General features: G+C 36.2%; 1 pseudogene; it reads right to left on the minus strand.

The window, feature by feature from the left end:
- Positions 1-7,761: 7,761 nt before the first annotated feature.
- On the minus strand, positions 7,762-8,938 carry LOC132377327 (serine/threonine-protein kinase 35-like; annotated as a pseudogene).
- Between the last annotated feature and the right edge of the window lie 5,869 nt (positions 8,939-14,807).

The following is a 14,807-nucleotide window of genomic DNA, read 5'->3' on the forward strand; positions in this document are numbered from 1 at the left end:
ATTGTACTAACACTAATCAAAAGAAATCAGGAATAGCTATATTAATTTTAGACAAGGCAGATTTTAGTGTAAGAAAAATTATCAGATATAAAGAGAGCATCACATAAGGATAAAGGGGTCAATTCTTCAAGTAGGCATACAATTCTTAATGTGTGTGCACTCAGCAACTGTACATCAAAATGAGTGAGGAAAAACCTTATAGAACTGAAAGGAGAAATAGACAAATCCACTATTATAGTTGGAGACTTTAAGCCCTAATATTTGTAACTGACAGATCCAGGAGCAGAAAATCATTAACTATATAGTTGAAACAAAAAGTACCATCAATCAAATGAATCTAATTGACATTTATAAAATACTTCATTCAACAACATCAAAATACATGTTCTTGTTAAGCTCACATGAAACATTCCCCAAAATAGATTACTTCCTGAATCATAAAACAAATCTTAGCATATTTAAAATAGTAGAAATCATATAAAATATATTCTCAGATGACAATAGAATTAAACTAAAAATTATAACAGAATGAAGCTAGAAAATCTCAAAATATTTAGATATGAAACAGCATACTTTGAAGTAATACATGGGTAAAGGAGGAAGTATCAGGGAAACTTTAAAAAGTATTTTGAACTAAATGAAAATGAAAATACAACTTTTCAAATTTTGTGTGATACAGAAAAAGTAGACAGAGATAAATTTATAATATTAAGTACATATATCTTAAAAGATGAAAATCTAAAACCAATAATCTAAACTTCAACATTAAGAAATTTGAAAATGTAGAGGAAATTGAATCCAAAATAAGCAAAAAAATAATAAAAATCAGAATAGAAATCGAGGAAATTGCAAACAGAAAATTAACAGAGAAAATCAATGAAACAAAAGCTGGTTGTAGAAAAGAGAAATAGAATTCATAAAACTTTAGCCAAGCTAAAAAGGAAAAAAAAAAAAAAAAAAAAAGCAGAAGATACAAATTACTAGAAATGATAATTCTGGGGCCAACACAAATCATCTCCATCTCCTGGTCATTAAAATGATAATAAAGGAAGATTATGAACAACTCCTTACCCCAAATTTGATAAGTTAGATGAAATGGACCAGTTCCTTGAAAGTTATTATCATGAATAAGTATTTGACTTTAGCAAGCCAGGGATGGAAGGAACTTCTTCAACTGGATAAAGACCATCTACAAAAAAACCTAGAGCTAACATCATACTTAATGGTAAGACACTAGTTGTTTTCCCCCTATAATCCTAACTAATTCAAAAAGACAAGAAAAGGAAATAAAAGACATACAGACTGGGAAGAAGAAATAAATCTGTCTTTTTTCACAGATGATATGACTGTTTATGCAAAAAAATCCCAAAGAATTGACACACACACACACAGACTCACACACAAACAACAATATCCCCTGGAACTAATAAGCAGTTATAGCATAGTTGCAGGATATGAGGTCAATATATAAAAGTTGATTTGTTTCTTATATGGCAGCAATGAACAATTGAATTTGGAATTAAAAACACAGCATTGTTTTCATTAGCAATAACAAAAAATTGAAATAGATATAACTCTAACAATATATGTACAAATCACAGAGCTGTATGAGGAAAACTACAAAACTAATGAAATAAATCAAAGATCTAAATAAATGGAGAAATATTCCATGATCATGGATACTGTTAGGAGTTTATTCTTTCTAAATTGATCTATAGATCCAATACAATCCCAATCAAAATCCTAGCAATTTATTTTGTGGTTATCAATAAACTAATTCTGAAGTTTATATGGAAAAGCAAAAACCCAGAAAAGCCAAGACAATACAGAGTGTATGAATTCAAGACTTACTATAAAACTACAGTGATCAAGACTTTGTGGCAATGATGAAAGACTAGACAAATACATCAATTGAACAGAATGGGGGCCAAGAAATAGAATCACACAAATATAGTCAACTTATATTTGATGAAAGAGCAAAGGCAATTCTATGGAAAAAGGAAAGTAAATTTAATACCAGTAACCCTGTAAAACTAAACAAAATATTATAAATTATCCATTCAACATTTGTTAACAAGATACCAAAGAAAAATATTTAAATATTGATTTGCCTCTTCTAGTAAGAAAAAGTACATATTTTGAATATACTTTCAATGCAACATTTATGCTTGAGATATGGTGATGTCACTTCACCATATCTTGTGAAGGGACTTAATGTCTAAATTTTATGATAGCAAAATTGGCCTGGTCTGGCATTTTTGCTGCTATGCAAATAAATTGAACTTGCTAGAAGTGGCCCTTTAAGGCATATTAATCCCTCCTGGGTCTTAATCTTGCAAATGAAATACCTACTGGTTGATGTATATTTGCAGACAAATGGCTCACTTAATAGATAGGTAACTGAGAGCTCAGAGAATTTGGTAAGGAGTGTAGTGCTGTATTAAAAGAAATACATTTTAATTCCATATGCTTATACACTCAGTATAAGTAATCAAAATGATAAGAATGACTACTATGTATTGCATCCCATGTTTCAGATATTTTGTTCACAGTTGACATATGTTGTCATATTTAATATAGAAAAACACCATGGGATAGGTATCATTATCAGAATTTTGTGAATTAGAACTCTAGCCTAATGTAGGTTAAGCTCCAAAGTCCCACAGGAACTAATAAGCAGAGGAGCAAAATCTGAACATAGATTATTATTTGACTCTAGTTGATGCTCATAATCACTATTATAATCAGTTAGAGAAAATTCTATTGGAAGAAGGATGTTAAAAATAAAGCAATGTTCATCATATTAGCTATTTTCACAATAATTCTGCATAATTAGAACTCTATAAAATTTAGTGATATGCAACAATAAACATTTCACTCATGTTTCTGTCGGTCAACTGGACTATGACTAATTAAGCAGAGCTCAACTTTGCTTGGTTCCAAGTTGCATGTTAGATCATAATCTGCTTTATGTAACTCTTATCCTCATTAGGATGGTGAAATGCAGATAGCTGGAAAAATTAAGCACTGCTGCACAGTTATTTGGAGCTTCTCTTTGTTGCCCATCCATTGGCTAAAGTAAGTTACTGGCAAAGCCCAAGATCAAAAGCAAAGGAAAGTATACTTTCCACTGCGGTCAATCAGAAGGAAATGAATATTTGCTATATAATAATCTAAGCACACACACACACACACACACACACACACACACACACACTACCATCACCCAATCCCCTAGGTACATATTGCCTATGGGTGCCATTTTCTTTCTAATCAAAGAGTCATTGCTCAACTAAATCACCCAATCTTCTTCCACTGTCTCCCTGGCATTTAATTAGCTTCTTTGAGTTTGAGAATCCAGATTCAACAATCATCATATTTATAATTTATTTTCAAAAAAAGAATAAATGTGTCCTGCTGGGCTTAATTACCCATATTATAGTTGAAGAAGAAAAAATTTGATACCACTGGAGAGATATTAAAGACACTAATGACTTAATTTTATAACTAAAAAAAAATTTTTAAAGGAGTGGGGGTGAAGTTAGATTCACCCAGAAGTTGGAGTAATTATTTAAAGCCAGAGATATAGGATGTAATATTTTTGGCTATTTAGATGTCAAAACTGTCTCCTCATAAGCACAAATAAGCTTTGCCATATTTGCTAATCTGATACTGTCTATGTAATTTGATAATGTGGTCATTTTCTTTGCAGGATATTGGCTTTTTGGTGCCAGACTAAAAGATATATAGGTATGGGGTCATTCAAACCAAGAGGTAGGGGTAGGGGTTTATCTATTTAAGACCTTTAAGAACTGACTTCTAAATTAATATATAATGCCTGTGTGTGTTCCTTACACCTAAATCCAGAAGGGGAATAGTAATTTTAGGAGATTACACACTCAGGATCACAGCATGATGGGCAATCCTTTCTCGGTAATAGAAATATTTGCTTTATAAAATCACTGAATGGTTTTAAAAGTCACGTGGCAAACCAGTTTGTCTTATGTGAGTGAGAGTCAATTTAGAAAAGCTGCCTGTGCCTTCCACTACCACATGTCCTGCCTTAAAACTTATTTCTTAGTAATCAAAACAAACACTTGGGAAGATTCTGAGATGATCAGATAAGTTCTCATTTTTCATTGCCATCTGGATACAGCATCCAAAACAGCACTATTTCTTCAAAAAAACTATTCCTGGAAAACAGAGAGTTGAGGTTGAATTGAGGAATGCTCTGATTTAATGCTTACTCTGATCTCATCATAATTCCAACCAATCTAAGGTGGGGAAGAGAAAGGAATCCTTTCTCAACCTCAGAATTCAGTCCAAGCTTAGTCATCAACCATATGATATGGTATAGATTCAATTGATGAATTTTTAAAATTTTGTTATTCAAAACAAGGAAGTTGCTAAGGACACTTGTCACTGAGTCTGTCATTCTCAGGCTCTATGCAAGACTATAGTAAAAGCATATGAAAATGAAGAATTTTGTTGTGAGGTTATTGTAATGATGAAGACAGGACAGGATGTTGCTTAGAACAGACTGAAACTTTGTTACTATCCACTCTGGAAAGAGGAAAAATCAAAGTTTATAAAATTATGAAGGAGATGAAGAGTATGGACATGGTATCATGGAAGTCTGAAAGACGTGATAGGGAGCCAGAGAAAGAGATGCATAGCTATTAATACTTAAAGGATATAAGTTTTACCTAAATTATATGCTCTACCAAACAGCAGTTACACACATAAAATTTATCATACAGGGAGTTCAGGCTGACATTATAAATTATTAAGAATAACTTGCCTAGGTTTGTAGCTATTTTAGAATTTCTTTTGAGCAATTGTTTTCATCAAGTCAAAGATTCATGCTTCAGTATTTATTCCCCATTGACCCTCCTCATCTCCCCAACACCACCACACTTGTACTTTATAAGTAGCATCATGTAGTGATAATCTGAAATCCCTATTGAACATTATACATTAATCTTTTACTAAGTGATATTATGATCAACTTAATACAGTGTTTTCTGCTCTATAGATGCAGGACATGGGGGAGAGCCATAAATGTTAAAATGTGTATCTAAGTATGTAAGATGCTTCCAGCATCAAAGGAAACAAGAAGGGGTAAGGACAATGTGAATGAGTTCATGACTTGGTTGGCAAAAAACAAACAAACAAACAAAAAAAATCCCCACAAAAAACACGTTTCTGGAGTCAGCAAGATAGGGATATAGGAATTTCTAGTACTCATCTCCTCCCAGAGATATCACTGAAGAAATATCTGCCCATGAAAATGCCTTCACAGGCACTAAGGATTCCAGGAGTTAGGGATTACATCACTTGGGTAGGAGCACAGATAACAGACACATTAAAGAAAGCAGCAAAGATAAGTTCACATTACCTCTGTGACCCCCACTCCAGACCCAGTCAGCCCAGCATGGAGAGAGACACCTTCCACTTGACCTTACTGCAAGGAGCCCAGCATCAGGCCTGCACCAGCAGCACCAGCTCCTGTGATGCCAGGCTCCTAGCCCACCCCAGCACCAGTCAGGCCCCCATAGTTCCAGGCCCCAGGTGGTCTCTTGCGGTCCTAAGCTCACAGCCTGCCACAGTACCAGGCTGACCTCCATGGACCCAGCCTCCAGACTAGCTCCCAGAGACCTAGAATCCTCCTCTGTCTCAGTGCTAGGCCAGTCCTCATGGACCCAGCCTCCAGCCTTGCAGATACAGGCTTCAGACACACCCTAGAGCTAGGCTGGCTCTCAAGAACCCAGGCTCCCAGCCTACACCAACATCTCCCAGTCTGCCTTGCAGACCCAAATGCCATGGATACCTAGAGTAATCAAAACAGTATGGTACTAGCATAAAAACAGACACATAGACCAGTGCAAAAGATTGAGACCCTAGAAATAAACCCATGCATATATGGTCAATTAATTTTTGACAAAGGAGCCAAGAATATATAGTAGGGAAAGGCTAGTCCCTTCAATAAATAGTATTGGCAAAACTGGATAATCACATGTAGAAGAATGAAACTGGACCACTATTTACTCAAAATAGTGGGTGCGTGAGCACCTATTTACTGAAGACTTACATATAAAATCTAAAACTATAAAACTCCTAGAAAAAAAGCATAGGAAAAAGTTCTCAGCCTTGGTGTTAGCAATGATTGTTTTAGATATGACAAAGGTGCAAGCATCAAAAGCAAAAATAAACAAGGAGACTATATCAAACTAAAATGCTTCTGCAAAGCAAAACAAACAATAGAATTAAGAGGCAACCTACTGAATGGGGGAAAATATTTACAACCTATATATCTGAAATATAAAGAACTCATACAACTCAATATCAAATAAATAAATACATACATAAATAAATAAAGTAATGGAATTTAAAAATGGGCAGGGGACTTGAATAGGTATTTTTCCAAAGAAAACATATGAATGGCAAACTGGTACAGGAAAAGGTTCTCAGCATCACTAATAATCAAGGAAATGCAAATCAAACCACCAGATACTACCTTACACCTGTTAACATGGCTATTATCAAAAAGACAAGAGATAACAAGTATTGGCAAGGATGAGGAGAAAAGACAACATTTATGCACTGTTGGTGGAGATATAAATTAGTATGGCCACTCTAGAAAGCAGTATGAAGGTTCCTCAAAAAACTAAACATAAAAAAAAAAAAAAAAACTAAACATACATCCAAACATCACATTCTGGTTATATATACAAAGGAAATGAATCAGGATCTAGAAGAGATATCTGCACCTCCAAGTTCAGTGCAGCATTAGTCACAATAGTTAATACATGGAAATAACCTAAGTGCCCATGGACAGATGGATGAGTAAAGAAAATGTGAAATATTTATCTCTCTTTATCTACATAGATATAGATAGATATAGGTATAAATACATACAATAGCTTGTTCTGCCCTAAAATAGAAGGAAATCCTGCCTTTTTGTGACCATGTGGATGGACCTTTAGGGCATTATGCTAAATCAAGTAAGTCAGATAGAAAAGACAAATACTGTATGACCACACTTATACATGGAATCTAAAAAAGCTGAACTCATAAGTAGAATTGTGGTTGTTAGAGTCTGAGAGGTGGAGGAAATGAGGAGATACTGATCAAAGAGCAGAAACTTCCAGTTACATGATGAAAAAGCAGTAAGACTCCAAGTTCCAGATAAGAGCTCTCAGTCTTTACAATTATAACACCTGGGAACCTCCTATATTCCTTCACATGTATTCCTCCCATAATTATTTCCACAGCTGCAAAATGGGTCTTTGGCCAATAAATGCTTCCTCCCTATGGAATGAATTTCCTTTTCCTGGTGTTTCTTATCAAGATCAAGTCTATTTTTTTCTTTTTTCTTTTCTTTCCTTTTTTTTCAGATACCACTGAAATAATGGGTTGATATAGAATGTTTTGTGTATACAATAAAAAGAGGTAGTAGAAAGCTCCCTGAAATTTGAAGGAAAGATCTTGGAGTACACTTTACATGCTATGTAATTAAGGAAGACAATGTCCTCTTCTGTTTAAAGAGGACAATAATACCGGGTCATTTAAACTTCCAATTTGTTCTTCAGGTCAAATAAACTAACCAATCTTTTTATTTTTTTTGCATTTTCTACAGTAAGCGTTCATTAATTGATTATAAAAAAGCATTTCTAAAAAATACTCAACTCAAATGTAACCTCCACTCAGAAGGCTTCTTTAGACTTTCCAACTCATACTCAAATATTCCCACATATCCCCTCATTCAGATTTGGGGCACCATTGATGACAAGCACATTTTCTCTTCAACCCTGCATTTCCTCCCAAATCCACAGGGCCCAGGATGAAGAATCCAGTCTCAAGTGTACATGCCAAACAAAAAGTACACTCACCTACTTTAAAAACACCCAGGAAATTTTGCCCTGAATTTGAAGTAGCACACATGGCCTGGTCCATTCTGGTTTCAAGTTCAAAGGCATCAGGCAGGTCCCTGATTTAGCAGCTAACTTCCTTCAAGAGCTCCTTGGTCCCCTCAGACATGGAAATCCTGCATTTCTGGGGAATATGCTACTCCATCTTTGCATTATCTAGCAGCACCTCACCAACAGGGAGATCTTGGTCAGGACCTCAGGAGTTCCTTCTTGATCCCAGAGTCAATGAAAGTGAGTCTTTCTATCATTGCCCAGATGATAATGCCCAGGGCAAAGATGTTGGCCTTGGCTGTGTAGCATCCCTCCTAGAGTTCAGGGGGTTATTTAGAAATCTGAGCTGCAGGCTTAAGGAAGCCAGTATTTATCCACACTCACATTTGTGTTGTCTTGATTTGCCTCTTTGATTTGGGGAGGTGGGGGAGAGGGGGCAACCCACCACAGACTTTGCTTAGTTCAAAGTCTGCCACCTTGAGGATGGGGGTGCCAGACCTCTCCGTGTTGAGCTTGTCCTCCGGCTTTGGTCCCTGTGCACGATGTAGTCTGAAGGCACTGGTGGTCCTGAGCTGTAGCATGAAGCTTTGTTGGTGGCTGGGTCCAGCCTCCAGGACAGGACAGACTGATTCAGGCCTCCACGTTCACATAAGTCCATGACAAAGCAGAGGTAGCAAGGCTCCTCAGCATAACCCAGGAGCCCTTCTTCTTTGACGGAGGTCGCCAACAGGTGCAGATAAAGCTGTGCGCTCTTGTAGCTACTCTGCTCACGCACGTACTCGTCAGTCACACTGTGTGACACACTCCTCAAACTGCATGAGGTTCTGGTGGTGCCGCTTGAGGCTGGTCAGGGCCCAGAATTCTGCCAGCACCTGCTCCAAGTTCTCCAGGCTGTCACAGCAGATGTTCTTGACCTCTGTGAGGGCCTCGCTGTCTCCCAATCCACACAGTAGCTGCTGCACCTGATCTCTGCCCACAGGCTGTAGTGCCCACCAGCTGCTGCCCTCCACCACCATTGTGCCAGCTAGGCTCGCCTGGGGCCTCGGCCTCCACTGGATGCAAAATGTCATGAAAAGGTATGTTAAATTAAAGAAAAAGATTTTTTTAAAAGTTCATTCTTTATTAGTCATAGCTTTCATGACAGTGTGAGTGTAATTTTAATATGAATTAAAAAATATGAGTTATAGCTCTGCAAAGATGATTAAAATCATTGTTTCCGTTTGCTTCTATCTAAGCCCTATTGTAGCATGAAGAATCCCACCTGCCTCATTCCTTCCTACTTGAACAGATGGATCATAAACGTATGGGCTTACTGAGGAACATTTAGTCTCATCCCATTACACCTGCTGGCCAAGGGAGAGATACAAAACAGCCACTATCCAGTTCATAGATTTATAACCATCCAAGAGAATGTTTCTGCAGGCCTTGCTGGCTAGTTGGGTTTGTCCTTGGCTTGTTCCCAATAATATAAAAGTCAATTATAGTAATTGCTGACCATTAGGTATCACATGTATGCAGGCCTGAAGAACTATACTATGCCTATGAGTAGATAAAGAAAATAGATCCCTAATATGCAAAACGTGAGGAATATATATATATTTTTAAATTCTTAGTTTGAAAAAATGGTCAAGAAATGGGTTTTGTTCAAAAGGACCATAAATTAATAGGGTATGTGAGATAGGGAAGCCCATTTTCAGGGATTCTGTGTAATTTACCCCCAGGAACATCATTTGCATGTGAAAACATGTATTCATAAGTATGTTTATGGAAGTTTACCATCTGTCATGGATGACAAATGGTTGGAAATAACCAAAATCTGTATCAACAAGGGACTGGATAAATAAACTATGGTATATGTATATGATAAAAAACTATGTTTATGTCAATAATGATGAGTAAAATTGAAGTTTGTGACAGGTAAATTTGTCCATGATATATATTTGACTGAAAAGGCATATTGCATAAATTGTCTACTATAGTACAATTAAGTTAATACTTGAAAGGCTGTACATGTGTGTGTCTGTGTGTGTGTGTTTGTGTGTGTTGATTTCTTTCTGCCTTTGTTTTTCTATCTGTGCTTCCTGGTATGCTATTTACATTATTTGAGTATATATCACATTTACCAGAAATGATAAATCTCATTTTAAATCATGCTAAACTATATCTCTGTATATGAGGAACACGGGCATTTTAATTCATTCATTCAACAGTTCCAAATGTCTGATATGTTATAGAGGCCAGTTTCCTTATTATTCCTTAAACCTGTCATGGACTAATACAATAGAATGAACCATAACAAACATGTGAAATACAATATAAATGAGTAGCTGAAACCATGATCACACATATTTAGGTGTCATGGAAATATTCAGTTGCTATAAAAAATGTCTACAGTCTTACACTCAGTTTCTATATTTATCTAATTGCTAACTGGTAACACACAGTTTTTGATTCAACCTAAGTCTGCAGATCACACTTAGAGAGCCACTGCTGTAGAAAATATGGTAGTGATTAAGGGAATCAAAGAATGACATTAAAAAAAGACCATTTAATTAATGAGGATAGGCCAGTCTATGCTGAGCTTAAAAATAAGCCATAAAATCCCAATGGCTTAAACTAATTTCGAATGATGATTTCTCAATCATTCATAGCCCATTGTGGTTCAAGTCATGGTCCCCTATCTTAGAGCTCATACCACCTGAAACATTTGGCTTCTGGATCCTCATGACAGAGGGAAAGAGAAATGAAGGAGGAACAGCAGTTCTTTATTACCTCTGATGGTAAGGAATGCATGCCATTGTTGTTCTCAGTCCATTAACCAGAATTAGTCATATGACTGCAAACTAGGTACAATTTAGCCTGAAATATATGAGAAAAAGTAAATATTTAGTGAGCATTAACTTCATTGAGAAGTTGTTCACCTGAGTTACCTGGCACTGTGAAGATCATAAAGATTATAAGGGAGTTGAGACTCAAACTCAGGTTTTTTTATTCCAAATTTAACATATATTTGTGTCAATCTAGATAAACGAGGTTATGCTGAGTAAAAAATTAACGCCCCAATCTCAGGAGCTCAGCACATGATGTTTATTTCATGCACCATTCAGGGTCTTGCAGTCTCACTGAGTGTGTTTCCAGGGTGACAAGAGGAAGAGAAGAAATTGCCTAGAGAAATCACACCTATTCTCTATGTTCTGGCCTAGGATAGATACTTGTCGTTTTTTCCTGAGTCAGTTGCCAAGAACTGGACACATGAACACACCATTGCAAGAATACTGGAATTTGAGGGAAAGCACATGTATGTTTGGCAAGCAGTGTATGAATATATGCATATTCTGTAACATTCAACTAAATCAAACCAGCTTCCAATCGTTACTTACAGTTTGGATATTTCTTTTCAATTGCAGGTATTTTAGAATGGTTAAATAAAATCTGCAAAGTTCCTATGTTCTTCTTTATCTTTCACCCTTGCAAATTTATGTATCTACCAAAAACCAGTTCAGCCATTTTTCCCTAAATTGTTCAATCCTGTTGGGGGGAAAAATCAGTCAAAACTGTAAATAGTTATTTGAAAGGGAAAGAATAGTCAAATTTGTCAACCTAAAAATGTGTATAGTTTTATCCTCGTACTACCTTCTTTAGGTTTCCAATGATAAAAATGGAAACAGTGACATGCCTAACTATTGTTCTCCTTTTTCATCAACAAAGATATTTATCATTCTGTTTCCTCTAAAGTGGACTAGAAAATATATGTGGATACTCACTTATCAGAAAATACCTGTATCTGAGTCAGGTTGTATATGACATTCATTCTTGGCGAACCCTCCAAAAGAATACTCAAAGAATGTATAATTTAATTAACTGTTCCAGCTGACATAGACTTTCACCAGTGTGAAGCCAGGAGGAAGGACTGGTGATGTCTTCAGACAACCATTAGCCCACGAGTATCAAAGAATCAAAGCCATGTGTTTGAGTTAGACTGAAGTCATCACACAGGCCTGTTCTTTACTTAAAATATCCATATTTCATCGAAAATATGAGTTCAAAAATAAAGGTAAGCTGTAGGAAAATGGCACCTGAAGTTGTAACTATGACAACAGATCACATAGAACTTGTCAAGACCTTACAAAAGAGGGTTTTGGCTTTCAGTCCTCCTTATCAAAATTCTGTCTGAGGTGACTTCCATCTGTCTTGGTAGGTATGTGGATAAAATTACCAGTTCTCTATTAGCATATGTTTTAATTCTCAGATGTTTTTTTTATGGGGGAAATTAATGTGGCATGAAACTTGCAATTAGTTTTTTATACTGTTAATGACAGGTTCCCATAAAATGCCTTGCATTGAAATACGGAAACTAATGGCATTAATAAGGTATACAGATGCTCAGACTCAGATCTGAAAAAAATAAAGAAAGTCAAATCAGTAGAGTTTACTGGTTAAAAATAAAGCCATATGACAGGATCAGTAGGAATTTTTCAATTGGCTATCCATTTAGTAACTTGAGTATTAAGGAGTTATTTCTGGCCAAAGTCTTTGGTATAAATTGGCCCTCCTGATCAAATAATGGGAAGGTTACTTTTACCTGTCCATGTGTATATTAAGTTATGGTGAGAACTTTGGCTTATATTCTATTGAAAACCTGCTATGGACTTGGTTTGAAAGATAAACATATAAGTACAGCCTGGTTCCTGCCCTCTAGAAGACAGGTTATAAGAGTGGTTCCTATAGGTCATTGCACATTAGACATACCTGAGAAGCATTTTCACAAATAGAGAACCCAAGGACCCTCCCATCATAAATTTTTACATAGGTTGTAATTCATTAACTCTTTTTTTTTTAACATCTTTATTGGAGTGTAATTGCTTTACAATGGTGTGTTAGATTCTGCTTTATAACAAAGTGAATCAGCTATACATATACATATATCCCCATATCTCCTCCCTGTTGTGTCTCCCTCCCACCCTCCCTATCCCACCCCTCTAGGTGGTCACAAAGCACTGATCTGATCTCCCTGTGCTATGCAACTGCTTCCCACTAGCTACCTATTTTACATTTGGTAGTATATATTAGTCCATGCCACTCTCTCACTTCGTCCCAGCTTTCCCTTCCCCCTCCCTGTGTCCTCAAGTCCATTCTCTACATCTGCATCTTTATTCCTGTCCTGCCCCTAGGTTCTTCATAACCATTTTTTTTTTTTTTTTTTAGATTCCATATATATGTGTTAACATATGGTATTTATTTTTCTCTTTCTGACTTACTTCACTCTGTATGAGTTAAGTCTAGACACCTACATTTTTTAAACTTCCAGTATCTGAGGTAACTAGTCAATTAACTAAAAATTGAGAATCCCCACTAATCTAGTTCCTTTTGTGTTCTTTGAATGTACTATCATCTTCATCTGAAAGATTTCCCATTTCCTCTTCAATTTTCCACAACACAGACAACTTAAAAAAAAATAAGTAAAACACCTTATTTGACATGTCTCCATGAGAATTCTGAGTTCAAAACCTCTAATAGTGACTATTCCTGATCATTGCTCATTTTATAATGATAGAAAGACAATAAACAGATAATTATTAGCTCTTTCTATGCGTTTTCCTATATTATACATTTCATATAATTGGAATCACACAATATGTGGCCATTTTTGTTGGGCTTCTTTCACTGTGCATAATTCTTTAAAGGTCCATCTACATTCTAGCATTCTAGTATTTTATTCACCTTTGTATAGCTGAGTAATATTCCACACATTCATTTAGCCATTCGGCAGTTGAACATCTGAGTTGTTTCCACATTTTGGTTATAAAGAGTAATGCTCTTATGAATATTCAAGTAATTTTTTTTTTTACATCTTTATTGGGGTATAATTGCTTTACAATGTTGTGTTAGTTTCTTCTGTATAACAAAGTGAATCAGCTATATGTATACATATATCACCATAGCCCCTCCCTCTTGAGCAACCATCCCATATGGTATTTGTTTTTCTTTCTGACTTACTTCACTCTGTATGACACTCTAGATCCATCCATCTCACTACAAATAACTCAATTTCATTTCTTTTTATGGCTGAGTAATATTCCACTGTATATATGTGCCACATCTTCTTTATCCATTCATCTGTCGATGGGCACTTAGGTTGCTTCCATGTCCTGGCTATTGTAAACAGAGCTGCAATGAACATTGTGGTACATGTATCTTTTTGAATTATGGTTTTCTCAGGGTATATGCCCAGTAGTGGGATTGCTGGGTCTTATGGTAGTTCTATTTTTAGTTTTTTAAGGAACCTCCATACTGTTCTCCATAGTGGCTGTATCAATTTACATTCCCACCAACAGTGCAAGAGGGTTCCCTTTTCTCCACACCCTCTCCAGCATTTATTGCTTATAGATTTTTTGATGATGGCCATTCTGACTGGTGTGAGGTGATACTTCATTGTGGTTTTGATTTGCATTTCTCTAACAATTAGTGATATTGAGCACCTTTTCATGTGTTTGTTGGCCATCTGTATGTCTTCTTTGGAGAAATGTCTATTTAGGTCTTCTGTCCAATTGTGGATTGGGTTGTTTGTTTTTTTTGATATTGAGCTGCATGAGCTGCTTGTAAATTTTGGAGATTTACCTTCCTCCTTCATCTTCTGTGTATTTCTCTGTCTTCTCATTTTGTTTAACTTACTGTGCTTGGGGTTTCCTTTTTGCAGCCTACACGTTCATAGTTCCTCTTATTTCTGGTGTCTGTCCCCAGTGGGTGAGGTTGGATCAGTGGCTTGTATAGGCTTCCTGGTGGGGAGGACTGATGCCTGTGTTCTGGTGGGTGGGGCTGTATCTTGCCCTTCTGGTGGGCAGAGCTGCATCCGGTGGTGTGTTTTGAGGTGTCTGTGAACTTAGT

The sequence above is a fragment of the Balaenoptera ricei genome, chromosome 13, assembly GCF_028023285.1.
Source record: "Balaenoptera ricei isolate mBalRic1 chromosome 13, mBalRic1.hap2, whole genome shotgun sequence".
Taxonomy (NCBI): Eukaryota; Metazoa; Chordata; class Mammalia; order Artiodactyla; family Balaenopteridae; genus Balaenoptera; species Balaenoptera ricei.